Genomic DNA, 19,147 nt, shown 5'->3' on the forward strand with positions numbered 1-19,147 from the left:
GGATAGGAGAGGATTTCAGGGGAGAATGGATAAGTGTATATCATAGCTGAGTCCCTTCACTGTTTACCTGAAACATGCAACATTGTTAATCAGCTATACCACAATGCAAAATAATAAGTTCAAAAAAGGTTTTGTGATTTTGCATTTTATGTATAAGTGTTTTGAATTAATTTATGTGAAAATCATAAGACCTGTGTGTAGGTATTTTTTCATGAAAGTGAAGTCGCTCAGTCATGTCCAACTCTTTGCGACCCCATGGACTGTAGACTACCAGGCTCCTCCATCCATGGGATTTTCCAGGCAGTAGTCCTAGAGTGGGCTGCCATTTCCTTCTCCAGGGGATCTTCCCAACCCAGGGATTGAACCTGGGTCTCCTGCATTGTAGACAGATGCTTTACCATCTCAGCCACCAGGGAAGCTCTATTTTTTCATAGTAATGTCTAATTATTGCAGCAATATTTTTTGAAATATTATCCTTTCCATTAAAATAGTTTTTCCTCCTTTTCAAAGATCATTTGTCTGTAGATGGGTCTATTTCTGGGATTTCTATTTAGTTCTGTTATTCTACATGTCTGTTTTTTCCCTGACACCAAATTGTCATGATTAGCTTTGTAGTAAGCCTCAAATAGTAATAGTAATACAGTAGATCTCAGACAGCTGAGTCTTCAACATTGTCTTTCCTGTTCACTAGTGTATTAGTTACCCAAGGTCTTTTAACTTTTCAGATACACTTTAGAATTTGATTGTTGGTCTCTACAAAAATGTTTGATAGCACATAGAATTTCAAGGAACCCCAGGTTGCCAAGAAAATCTCAAAAGATAAGAGAGTTGGAGAACTCACTTTTCCTGATTTCAAAACATACTACAATGCTACAGTGGTCTAAATAGTTTGATTCTGGTATAAGGCTAGACATATAGACCAGTAGAATAGAATCAATATGCCAGAAATTAATCATTATATCTACTGCCAATTGATTCTAAACAAATGTGCCAAGACCATTTAATGGATAAAGAACAGCCTTTTAAACAACTTGTGTTAGGACAACTGGATATCCACATTCAATACAATGAGTTTTCCTATGTCACATATATACAAAAATTAATTGATCAGAACAGATCAAACATATAAGTGTAAAAGTTAAAAGTAAAAAAGTCCTAAAGGAAAACATGGGAGTTTTCATGTTGAAAATGTTGAAAAAATGTTTTCAACATTTTTTTTGACTTTGGACTTTGCAATTGAGTATTAACTATGATACCCAAATACAAGAAACAGAAGCAAAAAGAATACTTTGAATTTCCTTAAAAAAAAAAAAAAGTTCATCAAAGGGCAATATCAAAAAAGTTAAAAATTCATCTGTAGCATGGTATAAATATTTGCAAATAATATTTCTGAGAATGGTTTGGCATCTAAAATATATTTAGAACTCTTAAACAACCCAATTAAAATCTGGCCAAAGATCTTGCATACACATTTCTTCATAGAAGATAAATAAATGGCTACACAGCACTTGAAAATGTGTTCAGTATCATTAGTCTTTAGGAAAATGTAAATCAAAACCATAGCAGGAAGGAGAACAAGATGGCAGAGAAGTGGACGTGTAATATATCTTTCTCCACGGATACATCAGGAATACACCTACGGACACAGAAGAGCTTGCAGAACACCATCTAGGAGAGGGCAGAAGTACCTGACCACTGGAAAAGAATATATATAACCACACAAAACTCAGTAGGATGAAGGAAGTAGGGGGGAAAAGAGAAAAATTGGTAGGACTGGATCTGCCCTTGGTGGGTGGGGAAACTGAAGCAGGGATCTGATCCCCACATCGGGGCAATTGTTTGGGACAGAGGAAACATTTTAGGCAGAGAGGGTGAAGCAGCTGCTCTGTGACAGTCTAAATGGAATAAGAATCACACAGACAATCCTTGCCACAGCCATATGTACCTCGGACAGGGACATGGGTCCCCTAGAAGGCAGAGTGACTGGAAGCTTGAGTGTAGGGATAGTGGAGCAATCCCAGAACAAGATCTGCTGTTGACTGCAGGGAAGTGGCCTGAGGGGATGTGAGGGAGGAGATTGTGGTGGGAAATGCCTGTGAAGGAAAACCTGACAGTCATGAAGCCATCACCGCAGCCTCTCTCTCCCCAAATGCCAGGACCACTGGAAGCTGAACAATAGAGAGGTTGGCCCTTTAAATGCCTGATGTGTTGAACAACAGAGTATAACTCCAGTCAGGGGCCCCTTTAAGTGCCTGAAGTGCCCAGCAACAGAGAAGGACCCCAGCCAGTTGGTTTTCCAAGTGACTGAATGGGTGGATCAGCCAAAGAGACCCTCTGATTGCCAGCTGCCAGAGGCTAGAAAAAGACTGATAGGGCCATACCTCCTGCAGCGGAGGGAGTCAGTGTTCCAGCACACTTGGCACTGCCAGGGTCCCTGAGACCCAAGCTGCACCACCTTTGCACTCAGTCCTCACTCAGGCAGAGCTGCCACAGGTTAGAAAAAGCCCTAGTAGCATCATGTCTCCTGTGACAATAGCTGCCAGTGCTCTCATTTAGTCAGCATTGCCAGGATTCCCATGATCCAAGCAACTGCACCACCTCCATGCATGATCCTAAGTGGGGCAGAACTGCCAGAGGCTAGAAAAAGTCCTTCATCCATGCATGCTGCATCACTTAAGTCATGTCCAATTCTGCGAGTCTGTGGACTGTGGCCTGCCAGATTTCTCTGTCTGTGGAATTCTCCAGGCAAGAATACTGTAATGGGTAGCCATGCCCTTGTAGGGTGCCATATGTCTTGCTGCCCTAGCTGATGCCTCCCCTGAGTACCTGGTGCTGCCAGGGTCTCTGAGACACAAGCAGCTGTGCCACCTCCACACCTGGCCTTCACTGGGACAAACCCAAGTCCTCCAGGGCAGACTCAGGGGCAAACCCCTGTGTATGGCTCACATGCAGTGAAGTGAAAGTACTTCAGTCATGTCCAACTCTTTGTGACCTACATGGACTATACAGTCCAGGAATACTCTAGGCCAGAACACTGAAGTGGGTAGCCTTTCCCTTCTCCAGGTGATCTTCTCATCCCTGGGATTGAACCCAGGTCTCCCACACCTATCCCTTCTCCAGCGGATCTTTCAGACCCAGGAATTGAACCTGGGTCTCCTGTATTGCAGGTGGATTCTTTACCAATTGAGCTATCAGGGAAGCCCACATGCAGAGGTAGAGATAAAACCACAGTTGAAACCCAGGGGCAGTGTGGCTAAGGAAGAGAACTCAAAACCTTCCCACCAGTTGGAGAAGCTGCAGATTAAACCTAGATGATCAAGTATTCCATTGTCTATAGAATATACAAAGGACAATGGTAGTTCCCACAATAGAAAACACACTAGTTCTGACAACCGTGAACATTGGCAGCAAGAACACACACAAGGAGTAGGACCAGATTAGAATCTGAGCTGTCTCCACAGCAGGTCCAGAGATTAGCCCAGTGTTGGAAGGCATCCTAGGAGATGAGGTAGACTGTGGAAAGGATGCTGACAGCAGACATTCAAGAAAAATATCTATTATTCTTATATTTTGACTTTTTCTGTAGTTGCTTCTGGATTTTCTTTTTCCTTTTACCTTTTCTCCCCCTCTTTGTTGTAGTTATTGATTTTTTAGTACTATTAAATCTATTTAGACTTCCCTGGTGACTCAGACAGTAAAAGCATCTGCTTACAATGTGGGAGGCCTGGGTTCAATCCCTGGATCGGGAAGATCCCCTGGAGAAGGAAATGGCAACCCACTCCAGTATTCTTGCCTGGAAAATCCCATGGATGGAGGAGCCTGGTAGGCTACAGTCCATGGGGTCGCAATGAAGCTTTTGAGAATTTTTTTTTAAATCACACTTTCTATTTCTTTTATATACTCCTGCCTCAACATTGGGCCTGTTGTGGTTTTGTGGTGTTCTCTGTTTTTCTTTTATTCTGTCTTTTTTTTTTTAACTTTAATTTTTAAATTTTCTACATTTATAATTGTTATTTTTCCTACATTTATCCTTTTGTTTGCTTTTCCAACAAAAAAAAAAGCCTTACTTTTGCAATATGTATGGCTGTTTGTTCTTTTCCTGTTGTAATCTATAACATATATAAATTTTCTTTATCTACCTTTATGTAACTTTGCATTTCTATTCTTTCTTTTCTTCTTTTTCTCACCATGTTTGTTAGTTTGTTTTATTTTCATTGGTTTATTCACCAGTTGGCATCTTTCTTTAATTTCGTTTTCCATTTTGTGCTTTAGTTAGTTTTGTTTTTAACTGTAGATATCATTTTTGGTTTCTTTTGTTTGCTGGGTCAATCTATTGTTCTTTATTTAGTTTTTGGACTCTTTTGATTTTGTCTATTGGTGTATATGTATATGTGTATATTTCATTATTTTAGCTATTATTGCCTGATTTTGTAATTGCCATTTGTCTGGGGTGCATCTTTTGTCTCTCACTTTTGTGTATTTATTTTAATCCCATCTAATACCATAAAAAACTCCTATGAAATCTCCGTTGCCCAGCCAGAGATCAAGTGCTGAGGCTTTGGAGTGGGAGTGCTAGCTCCAAGACCCTAGACGACTGGAGAACTTCTCACTCTAGGAAGTATCAGTTAATGGAACTCTCATAAAGGCAACCACTTGTATGTAACACCTGGCATCACCCAACTGACACCAGCACCCTGTGCAGGATGCCTCATCCAAACAGTAAACAAGACAAAATATAAACCCAATCATCAGCAGACAAGATTGCCACCTCAAACAGACCTGGCCATCAGAGAAAAAAGAAAACAACAAAAAAACTAACCTCCTCCCACCAGAATGCTGGCACAAGTCACATCTTATATGAAGCTTACACAAACCACTGGACCAACCTTATGAGGGCAGAAACCAAAAGAAAGAAAGAATGCAACCTTGAAGCCTGGGGAAAGTAGATATCAAGCCCAATAAGTTAAGGAAAAAACAAACAAACAAACAAAACAACAAATAAAAAACAAAACAAAACAGCAAAGGCAGAAAAATACTGCACAAATGAAGGAACAACCTAGAAATATACAAGTTGAAATAAATGAAGAGGAAATAGGCAAGTTACCTGACAAAGAATTCAGAGTAATGGAAGTAAAGATTATCCAAAGCCTCAAAGATAGCATGGAGAGACCTCAAGAATCAATTAACACATTTAACAAAGACCTAGAAGAAATAAAGCAAAAACAAACAGAGACAATGCAGGCATGCTAAGTCACTTCAGTAGCGTCTGATTCTGCACGACCCTATGGATAACAGCCCACCAGGCTCCTCTGTCCACAGGATTCTCTAGGCAATACTGAAGCGGGTTGCCATTTCCTTCTCCACAAACAATACAGTTACTGAAACTAAAAATACTCTAGAAGGAATCAATAGCATAATATCTGAGGGAGAAGAATGGATCAGTGAGCTGGAAGATGGAATGGTGGAAATAACTGCTGAAGAGCAGGATAAAGTAAAAAGAATGAAAAAAAAAAAATGAGGATAGTCTCAGAAACCTCCAAGAAAATATTAAACATATCATCATTCTAATTATAGGGGTCCCAGAAGAAAAAGAGAAAAAGAAAATGTATTAAAAAATATTTTGAAGAGATTATAATTGAAAATTTCCCCAATATGGGAAAGAAAATAGTCAATAAAGTCCAAGAAGTGCAAAGATTCCCATGCAGGATAAACTCAAGAAGAAACATGCCAAGACAAATACTAATCAAACTAACAAAAAGTGAAACTGAGTCAGTAATGTTTGACTCTTTGTGACCCCATGGACTATACAGTCCATGGAATTCTCCAGGCCAGAATACTGGAGTGGGTAGACTTTCTCTTCTTCAGGGGATGTTTCCAACCCTGGGATTGGAACCCAGGTGTCCCACATTGAAGGCAGATTCTTTACCAGCTGAGCTACAAGGGAAGCACAAGAATACTGGAGTGGGTAGCCTATCCCTTCCCCAGCAGATCTTCTTGACTCAGGAAAGTAACAAAGATTAAACGCAAAGAAAGAATATTAAAAGCATCAAGGGAAAAGCAACAAGTAACATACAAGGGAAACCCCATACATTTAACAGTTGATCTTTCAACAGAAACTCTGCAGGCCAGAAGGGAATGGCAGGATATACTTAAAGTACAGAAAGGGGAAAATCTACCACTAAGATATACTCCACATGGCAAGGATCTCATTCAAAACTGATGGAGAAATAAAAAACTTTACAAACAAGCAAAAATTAAGAGAATTCAGTACTATCAAACCAGCTTTACAAAAAATTTTAAAAGGACTTATATAGTCAGGAAATACAAGAGAAGAACAAATGTACAAAAACAAATCCCAAACAATTAAGAAAATGGCAATAAGAACATATATATCAATAATTACTTTAAATGTAAATGGATTAAATGCTCCAACCAAAAGACACTGACTGAATGGACACAAAAGCAAGACCCATATGTATACGCTGTCTACAAGAAGCCCACTTCAGACCTAAAGACACATATAGACTGAAAGTGAGAGGATGGAAAAATATATTACATACAAATGAAAATCAAAAGAAAACTGGAGTAGCAATCCTCATGTCAGACAAAACAGTCCTTAATATAAAGAATAGTGTAAGATCTAAGGAAGAACACTATATAATGATCAAAGGATCAATTCAAGAGGAAGACATAACAACTGTAAATATTTATGCACCCAACATAGGAGCACCTCAATACATAAGACAGACACTAACAGACATAACAGGAGAAATTGACAGTAACACAATAATTGTAGGGGATTTTAACACCCCACTTACACCAATGGACAGGTCATCAAAACAGAAAATTAATAAGGAAACACAAGCCTTAAATGACATATTAGAGATGTGTTAGGTAGTTAGAATAGGAAAAAGAAGTCCATAATGGCAGTGGCTAAAAGACAAAGAAGTGAAAACAGAACAAAGGAAGGTCTGAGGACCAGAGTGAGGACCTCAGGGAAAACAAACAGCCCTCCTGGCTAGCCCAGTTTAAATAGGGCAGGCTCAAGAGGAGAAGAAAAAAACATATAAAAAGAGGAGCCAAAACTGAGCCAGGGCCCTGGCTTCTCTTCTCTTTGTGTCTTTTGGGCCGGCTTGGCTTCACGCCTCAAGGATTTTTCCTTTGCTTTCCAATAAAACTGAGCTATAACACTGTTTAGTCCTTTGCTTCAAATTTTTGCTGCAACGAGACAGAACCAGGGAAATTATACACTCCCCCAATATCTATGGTGCCGTGACTCAGATTTAACCTGGCTGAAACAACCTCGGCTCGGCCCCCACAACCTCAGCTCCGCCCTTGTGGAGGCCAAGCACAGCAGAAGCCCAAATCAGTGAAAGCTCCCACAGTGAAAGTGGAATGCGAAGAAAACCCAGGGCAGTGGAAGTGACAAGAAGTCCACCATGTTGGAAATAGGGACAGCAAAAACAAATTCAGCAGAAAGCTCACATGGCTCCGTCTCAGATTTCAGGAGATCTCTAGTTGGGGTAGGAAGTTCTCACTTCTATGGCTGGAAGGACATATGGCTAACACAATCTTAATTTCTTTACAATCTCTCATTTCTTGTTTCTTTGAAACCCCCATGGACAGATGAGCAGCAGTGGGTGCAACTGAGGGATTCTGGAGAGGCTACTCCCCAGTGTGTCCTGAAGGCTCCATTATCTTTTGTGCTCTAGTAGCTGTTGCCCAAGCTGGTGGGGGTTCTTCTGTCCTTAATTTTCTTTGTGCCAAGGATCATGCCAATGAAAACTGTGAGCACAAGTCAGGTATTTAGCAGATTTTCCAGCAGGTTGTGAAGGGGATTCCTCGGCACGTTTTTCTCACTGCTTTTTCCTCCTTTCAGCTCCCCTTTCCAACTTTGTACTGCTTACAAAGTATTGGGCAGGTCATCATCTTTCCATTTATGAAAGTTGTGTTTGAAGCCATTTACCTAAAATTGGGACTCAAACCTACGTGGCAGGGACTCTGTGCTATGCTTAACCACTCAGTTGTATCCGACTGGAACTTGAGCCCAGGCAAAACCCACAGAACCTGGTTTTAGGACCTAATGAAGCTCAGGCTCTTGATATCTCATTGCTAAAAATTCAGTGAGAGACACAGCCATATGTAAGAGGTGGATTTGTTCAGATTTAGAGAAGCACACTTCACAGGGTATAGGCCTTGCACTGGTGGCCATGGAATGTGGTGTGTTTAGTTTTCCCGAGTTGGGTGATTTCACATGTTAATGAGTGGGAGGATCATTCCAACAACGGGGGAACCACCCACTCTTTGGTCTTTGGACAGTGCCTTGGAACTGTCCTGGCACCTCTGGCATTTAGCTTGCAGATGAGGATCAAAGTTTAGTTGAATTTGACTTGTCATCTTGGACCCATTTGATTTTAATCGGTTTATGGTATGCCCTTGGGCTGTGTTATTCTTTCAAGAGTTGTGTCCTGCCCCCTTCCTTCCTGTTTCATGGTCTTCTCCTGAGCACTGTCTGGACCCACAATGCTGCCTTCACAATCTTCTGGCAGGACAGCAGAAAACAGCTGGCCTTTGGGAGGGAATTACTGTATAGTATCCAATCCTTTGGAAGAAGGAAATGGCAACCCACTTCAGTACTCTTGCCTGGAAAATCCCGGCAAGGTCCAATGCTGTAAATGAATGTAGAAGCCTGGTAGGCTACAGTACATGTGGTCGCAAAGAGTTGGACATGACTGAGTGATTTCTCTTTTCTCTTTCTATCCAATCCTTCTAGATATTCAGACCTTCATTTCCATGTTTGGTACAAAATGTGCAACAACAGCATTTCTCAGTGAACCCACTAGGGCGGGTGACAGGCACACAATGCCTGCTAGAAGTCCATCTGTTGGTGACATCCCTTCAAGGCAGTTGGGATTCCAAGGAAAATGTTTGCCACATTGGGAGTTAGCCCTGCTGGAAGTTTGGGCCCAAACCCTTGCGACCCTTCTCCTAAAGTTACAGACATACACCCAGATCAAATCTACATTCCACTTTTATACAACATCTGGTCTGTTGCTTCTTATCAGTTTGTTCTTAAAGCAATTTACTAACTCCTATAATCAGGACCCTGCCCCCTTGTAGGCAACATGATCTGCCCCACTTATTATTATTAAAATATGAAGATATGGAGCCAAGCAAAAACAAAACCCAGTTGTGGATGTGACTGGTGATAGAAGCAAGGTCCAATGCTGTAAAGAGCAATATTGCATAGAAATCTGGAAAGTTAGGTTCATGAATCAAGGCAAATTGGAGGTGGTCAAACAGGAGATGGCAAGAGTGAAAGTCGACATTCTAGGAATCAGCGAACTTAAATGGACTGCAATTGGTTTATTTAACTCAGATGACCATTATATCTACTACTGCAGGCAGGAATCCCTCAGAAGAAATGGAGTAGCCATCATGGTCAACAAAAGAGTCCAAAATGCAGTACTTGTATGTATCTCAAAAACGACAGAATGATCTCTATTCGTTTCCAAGGGAAACCATTCAATATCACAGTAATCCAAGCCTATGCCTCAAACAGTATTGCTGAAGAAGCTGAAGTTGAATGGTTCTATGTAGACCTACAAGACTTTTTGGAACTAACACCCCCAAAAACTGTCCTTTTCATTTTCGGGGACTGGAATGCAAAAGTAGGAAGGAAAGAAACACCTGGAGTAACAGGCAAATTTGGCCTTGGAATATGGAATGAAACAGGACAAAGACTCACAGAGTTTTGCAAAGAAAACACACTGGTCATAGCAAACACCCCCTTCTCAAACACAAGATAAGACTCTACACATGGACATCACCAGATGGTCAACACCAAAATCAGATTGATTATATTCTTTGCAGCCAAAGATGGAGAAGCTCTATACAGTCAGCAAAAACAAGACCAGGAGCTTACTGTGGCTCGGATCATGAACTCCTTATTGCCAAATTCAGACTGAAATTGAAGAAAGTAGGGAAAACCACTAGACCATTCAGATATGACCTAAATCAAATCCCTTATGATTATACAGTGGAAATGAGAAATAGATAAGGGACTAGATCTGATAGATAGAGTGCCTGATGAACTATGGATGGAGGTTCGTGACACTGTACAGGAGACAAGGATCAAGACCATACTCATGGAAAAGAAATGCAAAAAAGAAAAATGGCTGTCTTGGAAGGCCTTACAAATAGCTGTGAAAAGAAGAGAAGCGAAAAGCAAAGGAGAAAAGGAAAGATATAAGCAGCTGAATGCAGACTTCCAAAGATTAGCAAGGAGAGATAAGAAAGCCTTCCTCAGTGATCAAGGCAAAAAAATAGAGGAAAACAATAGAATGGGAAAGACTAGAGATCTCTTCAAGAAAATTAGAGATACATTTCATGTAAAGATGAAAGGGATAAATGTCTCCATGCAAAGATGGGCTTGATAAAGGACAGAAATGGTACTTAACATAAGCAGAAGATACTAAGAAGAGGTGTAAGAATACACAGAAGAACTGTACAAAAAAGAACATCATGACCCAGATAATTATGATGGCGTGATCACTCTCCTAGAGCCAGACATCCTGGAATGTGAAGTCAAGTGGGCCTTAGAAAGCATCACTAAGAACAAAGCTAGTGCAAGTGATGAAATTCCAGTTGAGCTATTCCAAATCCTGAAAGATGATGCTGTGAAAGTGCTGCACTCAATATACCAGCAAATTTTGAAAACTCAGCAGTAGGAACAGGACTGGAACAGGTCAGTTTTCATTCCAATCCCAAAGAAAGGCAATGCCAAAGAATGCTCAAACTACTGCACAATTGCACTCATCTCACATGCTAGTAAAGTAATGCTCAAAATTCTCCAAGCCAGGCTTCAGCAATACATGAACTGTGAACTTCAGATGTTCAAGCTGGTTTTAGAAAAGGCAGAAGAACCAGAGATCAGATTGCCAACATCTGCTGGATCATTGCAAAAGCAAGAGAGTTCCAGAAAAACATCTATTTCTGCTTTATTGACTATGCCAAAGCCTTTGACTGTGTGGATCACAATAAACTATGGAAAATTCTGAAAGAGATGGGAATACCAGACGACCTGACCTGCCTCTTGAGAAACGTATATGCAGGTCAGGAAGCAACAGTTACAACTGAACATGGAACAACAGACTGGTTCCAAATATGAAAAGGAGTACGTCAAGGCTGTATATTGTCACCCTGCTTATTTAACTTATATGCAGAGTACATCATGAGAAATGCTGGGCTGTAAGAAGCACAAGCTGGAATCAAGACTGCTGGGAGAAATATCAATAACCTCAGATATGCAGATGACACCACCCTTATGGCAGAAAGTGAAGAGGAACTCAAAAGCCTCTTGATGAAAGTGAAAGTGGAGAGTGAAAAAGTTGGCTTAAAGCTCAACATTCAGAAAACGAAGATCATGGCATCCAGTCCCATCACTTCATGGGAAATAGATGGGGAAACAGTGGAAACAGTGTCAGACTGTATTTTTGGGGGCTCCAAAATCAGTGCCGATGGTGATTGCAGCCATGAAATTAAAAGATGCTTACTCCTTGGAAGGTAAGTTATGACTACCCTAGATAGCATATTCAAAAGCAGAGACATTACTTTGCCAACAAAGGTCCGTCTAGTCAAGGTTATGGTTTTTCCAGTGGTCATGTATGGATGTGAGAGTTAGGCTGTGAAGAAAGCTGAGTGCTGAAGAATTGGTGCTTTTGAACTGTGGTGTTGGAGAAGACTCTTGAGAGTCCCTTGGATTGCAAGGAGATCCAACCAGTCCATCCTAAAGGACATCAGTCCTGAGTGTTCATTTGAAGGACTGATGTTGAGTCTGAAACTCCAGTACTTTGGGCACCTCATGCAAAGAGTTGACTCATTGGAAAAGACTTTGATGATGGGAGGGATTGGGAGCAGGAAGAGAAGGGGACAACAGAGGATGAGATGGCTGGATGTCTCACCAACTTGATGGATATGAGTTTGAGTGAACTCCAGGAGTTAGTAATGGACAGGGAGGCCTGGCATGCCGTGATTCATGGGGTCTCAAAGAGTCGGACACGACTTAGCTACTGAACTGAACTGAATTGAATGCCTCTAACAGGACCTGTTAACCTAATCCTTTGTCATTACTTCTGTTATAACCTAAAGTGGGTCTATGACAATGAAATGTTTACCTTTGAAAACACCCGAAATTGCTCTTATGGAGGACTAGGGGAAGAAATCAGTGACTTACATTCCCCCAGAGCAATAAGAGGATAACACCTGTGGCTGTTTCACCAGGTTCTCAGTCTCAGGGCACAAACTTGGGTTACTTTACATCATGGTATCTCTTCCTATCTGCTGTGGAAAAACCAGCAATGAGTTAAGATTACAACTCCTTAATTCTACCCAGCACTGGTCACTCTGGAGACCTTGGGGATGCCAAACTCCAGTCCGGGGGTCCCAGGAGGTCCACCTGCCTCAACCTACTTAGGGATCTGGTCCTTGGAAGGTTGTCACGCCTCAACCTGCTCAGGGATCTGCCAGGCCAGTGGTTCCAGCAGGTCAACATGTCTCGACCTGCCCAGAGACCCAATTCTCAGGAGGCCAACATGCCTCGACCTGCCCAGAGATTCCATCTCTAGGAGGCTGTCATGCCTCAGTCTACCTGGGGATCTGCACCTCGACCCAGGGACACCTGGCTCTCAGGTTGCAACAGTACTGGGTAGGATATGCTTCAGAAAGACTCACACCTAAGGAAGTATACCCATGGAAATAGAAGGAAGCCTATTAGTTATGGGACTGTGCTGAGTCTCAGAAATAACTCAGGAGCCCAACAAGAACCCCATTGCTTTTCTGGAAAGTCTAAAAGAGACCCTCCAAAAGTTTACCAATCTGGGCTTAGACTCTTATGAGGGACAGGTGATTTTAAAGGACAAATTCCTGCCTCGATGTGCATCAGACATCGGGATAAAGTTACAAGAGCTACAGCAACAGGACCTTGATACCTCTTTAGCTGAGATGGTCCAGACAGCCACCAATACCTTTCATAATGGAAGACATCAGAGGAAGGCCAAAGCCCAGGAAATGGAGAAAATGAAAGAGACAAGGCATGCCCACATGCTGGTCACCCTCCAGGGAAACCCTATGGCAAAGCCTGAATCCCTAAAGGACAAGGAAGGAGGCAAATGCCTAATCTGTATACAGGCTGGACATTGGGCCAAAGAGTGTACAAACCATGACAAGTCTCCTAAAACAGTGGAAACAGTGATAGACTTTTTTTGGGGGGGTTCCAAAATCACTGCAGATGGTGACTGCAGCCATGAAATTAAAAGATGCTTACTCCTTGGAAGAAAAGTTATGACCAACCTAGACAGCTTATTAAAAAGCAGAGACATTACTTTGCCAACAAAGGTCCATCTAGTCAAAGCTATGTTTTTTCCAGTAGTTATGTATGGATGTTGAGAATTGGACTATATATAAAGAAAGCTGAGCACCAAAGAATTGATGCTTTTGAACTGTGGTGTAGAGAAGACTCTTGAGAGTCCCTTGGACTGCAAGGAGATCCAACCAGCCCATTCTAAAGGAAATCAGTCCTGAGTATTCATTGAAAGGACTGATGCTGAAGCTGAAACTTCAATACTTTTGCCACGTGATGCAAAGAACTGACTCATTGGAAAAGACCCTGATGCTGGTAAAGATTGAAGGCAGGAGAAGGAGGGGATGACAGAGGATGAGATGGTTGGATGGCATCACTGACTCAACGGACATGAGTTTGAGTAAACTCTGGGAGTTACTGATGGACAGGGAGGCCTGGTTTGCTTCAGTCCATGGGGTTGCAAAGAATCTGACATGACTGAGTGACTGAACTGAACTGAACCAGAATTAAAAAAACAAAGCTTGCTGGGATTTTTATTTTATTTTAATTTTTAAAATTTTAATTATGTTGAATATATATTAATAGATAAATTTGAGAATAATTGATATCTTAGCAGTTTCCAGTGTATGATCATGAAATCTTTCCATTTATTTATATATTTTTTATTTTTAGCAAGGTTTTTTATACTTGTTGACCCTATAAATATTTTGTTAAACATATATAAGAATTTCAATTTTTGTTGATAATGTAGGTGAAAGTTATTTTGTAATTCAAATTACTTTTTTATTTGCTTGCACACACAGAATTTATTTTTGTATATTTAGCTTGTATTTTGCAACCTTGATATACTTGTTTGTTTGTTTCAAAAAATATCTGTTGATTCTGTGGAAATATCTACATGACTTCCAGGTCATCTATGAATAAAGATAGTTTATTTCTCTCCAACATGTAACTTCTATCTTTTTGTTTTATTGAAATAGTTATGACTTCTAGTACGGTACTGAATAGGAATGTTGAAAAGTTACACCCTTCATTGTTTCTGATTTTGTGGGAACCTATTATCTTTTCTACCTTTAAGTATGATGTTAGCTGTTGGATTTTGTTGCTTTTTAAAAACTGAAATTGAGGAAGTTCCTCTCTACTTCTAAATTGCTGAGTTGAGATAGTGTAAAGTTACCATTATTTTTTACAAGCGTGGGCAGCTGTGACAGCACATAAGCACGGCCGAGAGGATCTACCCCAAGTCCGAGGTCAGGGGTGGCGGCCTGGAGGAGCTAACCCCCGCCCAAGGCCAGGGGCGGTGGCCGGGAGGAGCTACCCCACGTCCAAGGAGTGGTGGCTGCGTGGGTGCAAGAGGGCCTAGAGGAGCTATTACATATTCAAAGTCAGGAGGGGGGACAGTGAGAAGATACCCCTCGTCCAAGGTAAGGAGCAGCAGCTAAGCTTTGCTGGAGCAGCCGTGAAGAGATAACCCACGTCCAAGGTAAGAGAAACCCAAGTAAGACAGTAGGTGTTGCAAGAGGGCATCAGAGGGCAGACGCACTGAAACCATAATCACAGAAAACTAGTCAATCTAATCACACTAGGACCACAGCCTTGTCTAACTCAGTGAAACTAAGCCATGCCCTGTGGGGCCACCCAAGATGGGCAGGTTATGGTGGAGAAATTTGATAGAATGTGGTCCACTGGAGAAGGGAATGGCAAACCACTTCAGTATTCTTGCCTTGAGAACACCATGAACAGTATGAAAAGGCAAAATGATAGGATACTGAAAGAGGAACTCCCCAAGTCGATAGGTGCCCAATATTCTACTGGAGATCAGTGGAGAAATAACTCCAGAAAGAAAGAAGGGATGGAGTCAAAGCAAAAACAATACCCAGTTGTGGATGTGACTGGTGATAGAAGCAAGGTCCCATGCTGTAAAGAGCAATATTGCATAGGAACCTGGAATGTCAGGTCCATGAATCAAGGCAAATTGGAAGTGGTCAAGCAGGAGATGGCAAGAGTGAACATCGGCATTCTAGGAATCAACAAACTAAAATGGACTGGAATGGGTGAATTGAACTCAGATGACCATTATATCTACTACTGTGGGCAGGAATACCTTAGAAGAAATGGAGTAGCCATCATGGTCAACAAGAGAGTCCAAAATGCAGTACTTGTATGTAATCTCAAAAACGACAGAATGATCTCTGTTCATTTCCAAGGCAAACCAATCAATATCACAGTAATCCAAGTCTATGCCCCAACCAGTAATGCTGAAGAAGCTGAAGTTGAATGGTTCTATGAAGATCTACAAGACCTTTTAGAACTAACACCCAAAAAAGATATCTTTTTCATTATACGGGACTGGAATGCAAAAGTAGGAAGGAAAGAAACACCTGGAGTAACAGGCAAATTTGGCCTTGGAATACGAAATGAAGCAGGACAAAGACTAATAGAGTTTTGCCAAGAAAATGCACTGGTCATAGCAAACACCCTCTTCCAACAACACAAGAGAAGACTCTACACATGGACATCACCAGATGATCAACACCGAAAACAGATTGATTATATTCTTTGAAGCCAAAGACGGAGAAGCTCTATACAGTCAACAAAAACAAGACCAGGAGCTGACTGTGGCTCAGATCATGAACTCCCTATTGCCAAATTCAGACTTAAATTGAAGAAAGTAGGGAAAACCACTAGACCATTCGAGTATGTCCTAAATCAAATCCCCTTCGATTATACAGTGGAAGTGAGAAATAAATTCAAGGGACTAGATCTGATCAACAGAGTGCCTGATGAACTATGGACAGAGGTTCATGACATTGTACAGGAGACAGGGATCAAGGCCATCCCCATGGAAAAGAAATGCAAAAAAGTAAAATGGTTGTCTTGAGAGGCCTTACAAATAGCTGTGAAAAGAAGAGAAGTGAAAAGCAAAGGAGAAAAGGAAAGATATAAGCATCTGAATGCAGAGTTCCAAAGAAGAGCAAGAAGAGATAAGAAACCTTCCTCAGCAATCAATGCAAAGAAATAGAGGAAAACAACAGAATGGAAAAAAATTGGAGATCTCTTCAAGAAAATTAGAGATACCAAGGGAACATTTCATGCAAAGATGGGCACAGTAAAGGACAGAAATGATATGGACCTAACAGAAGCAGAAGATATTAAGAAGAGGTGTAAAAATACACAGAAGAACTGTACAAAAAAATCTTCATGACTGAGATAATCACGATGGTGTGATCACTCACCTAAAACCAGACATCCTGGAATGTGAAGTCAAGTAGGCCTTAGAAAGCATCACTATGAACAAAGCTAGTGGAGGTGATGGAATTCCAGTGGAGCTATTTCAAACCCTGGAAGATGATGCTGTGAAAGTGCTGCACTCAACATGCCAGCAAATTTGGAATGCTCAGCAGTGGCCACAGCACTGGAAAAGGTCAGTTTTCATTCCAATCCCAAAGAAAGGCAATGCCAAAGAATTCTCAAACTACCACAGAATTACACTCATCTCACACGCTAGTAAAGTAATGCTCAAAATTCTCCAAGCCAGGCTTCAGCAATACATGAACCGCGAACTTCCAGATGTTCAAGCTGGTTTTAGAAAAGGCAGAAGAACCAGAGATCAAATTGCCAACATTGGCTGGATCATCAAAAAAGCAAGAGAGTTCCAGAAAAAACATCTTTTTCTGCTTTATTGACTATGCCAAAGCAGCCTTTGACTGTGTGGATCACAATAAACTGTGGAAAATTCTAAAAGAGATGGTAATACCAGAACACCTGACCTGCCTCTTGATAAACCTATATCCAGGTCAAGAAGCAACAGTTTGAAATGGACATGGAACAACAGACTGGTTCCAAATATGAAAAGGAGTACATCAAGGCTGTATATTGTCACCCTGCTTAGTTAACTTACATGCAGAGTACATCATGAGAAACGCTGGCTGGAAGAAGCACAAGCTAGAATCAAGATTGCTGGGAGAAATATCAATAACCTCAGATATACAGATGACACCACCCTTATGGCAGAAAGTGAAGAGGAACTCAAAAGCCTCTTGATGAAAGTGAAAGTGGAGAGTGAAAAAGTTGGCTTAAAGCTCAACATTCAGAAAACCAAGATCATGGCATTCAGCCCCATCAGTTCATGGGAAATAGATGAGGAAACAGTGGAAATAGTGTCAGACTTTATTTTTCTGGGCTCCAAAATCACTGCAGTTGGTGACTGCAGCCATGAAATTAAAAGACATTTACTCCTTGGAAGGAAAGTTATGACCAACCTAGATAACATATTGAAAAGCAGAAACTTTACTTTGCCAACAAAGGTCCGTCTAGTCAAGGCTATGGTTTTTCCAGTTGTCATGTATGGATGTGAGAGTTGGACTGTGAAGAAGGCTGAGTGCTGAAGAATTGATGCTTTTGAACTATGGTATTGGAGAAGACTCTTGAGAGTCCTTTGGATGCAAGGAAATACATCCAGTCCATTCTGAAGGAGATCAGTCCTGGGTGTTCTTTGGAAGGAACGATGCTGAGTCTGAAACTCCAGTACTTAGGCCACCTCATGGGAAGAGTTGACTTATTGGAAAAGACTCTGATGCTGGGAGGGATTGGGGGCAGGAGGAGAAGGGAATGACAGAGGATGAGATGGCTGGATGGCATCACTGGCTCGATGGACGTGAGTCTGTGTGAACTCCGGGATTTGGTGATGGACAGAGGGGCCTGGCGTGCTGTGTGCGATTTCTTGGGTCGCAAAGAGTCAGATACGACTGAGCAACTGAATTGAACTGAAAGTTACCATTTTACCTCCTTTCAGTAGTATGCTCTTTGATGGAAGTCAGAAGGTACAGCTCTGATTTAAGAAATGAGAAGTTGCATCTGTGTCTCTTTTGCTGTCAGTGGGTTTTGCTGGGCTTTTGCAGAACCCACCAGGCTATTGTAAAGTAATTGCCTCCAATTAAAATAAATAAGTTAATTAAAAAAAAAGAAAAGAAATGGGAAGTTATGGTAAATGTCCTTGAGGGCAGTTTATTCAGTTGCTTATAATTCTTGTGCACAGGATATTAGTCTTTTCTCCACTCTTGTATTTCTTTATTAGCAATTAAATAACATAAATATAGACCTATGGATATGTAATTTCCCCTATGGGTTATAATTTAATATTACACTTTTGTGCAATTTTTTCAGTCTTGACCATAGCAGCTTTTCTAGTTGGCTCTTGTCCCTCTTTGCCATACCTCCTTTATAGGGTGGGACTTCCATACTTTCTATAACTATGTTCTGCTCTAGGCTAATATTGTAAATTCCCTGTACCTAAGCTTATAACAAGCCTATTCTTCAAGGATCCATGACTCATTTTATAGGCGATATTAGAAAACAAGTGTACATGCATCCAGTGCACTATAAGTGCTAACTTTTTGTTGGAGTTTCACTGATTCTAGGTCCTCTCAGCTGAATATAAAGGAAATATATGTTTATATACTAACTGATATAATATATAAATATTTATATATGTAGTCTTCTGCCGGGGCCCAGCCCCGGCTGATCCAGGGTATTCGAAGCAGGGACGGCGTTGGCGACCTATTTATTTAAATATTTTATCAAAGATATAAAGAGTAATAGGATGAGGATAGCTCAGTAGGAAAATTCAGTGGAGAAAAGAGGCTGAGTAGCTTGGTTTACGCGGGAGACCAATAAAACTTCAAGACAAGAAGCTTGCACCACTTACGTAGGCCGCAGGCATCCTTCCGTTCTCCCGAAGGAGAGGAGACACTGAAGTCTCCCCAGTCGGATCTTAGAAGCCCAGGC

At 41.2% G+C, this 19,147-nt stretch overlaps 1 non-coding gene across 1 annotated transcript; it reads right to left on the bottom strand.

Annotated features, from left to right (window-relative positions):
• Positions 1 to 344: 344 nt before the first annotated feature.
• On the bottom strand, positions 345 to 416 carry TRNAC-ACA (transfer RNA cysteine (anticodon ACA)). Its single transcript has one exon. It is a non-coding gene; the product is annotated as a tRNA-Cys (tRNA).
• Between the last annotated feature and the right edge of the window lie 18,731 nt (positions 417 to 19,147).

Source organism: Bos mutus, chromosome 2, assembly GCF_027580195.1.
Source record: "Bos mutus isolate GX-2022 chromosome 2, NWIPB_WYAK_1.1, whole genome shotgun sequence".
Lineage (NCBI taxonomy): Eukaryota > Metazoa > Chordata > Mammalia > Artiodactyla > Bovidae > Bos > Bos mutus.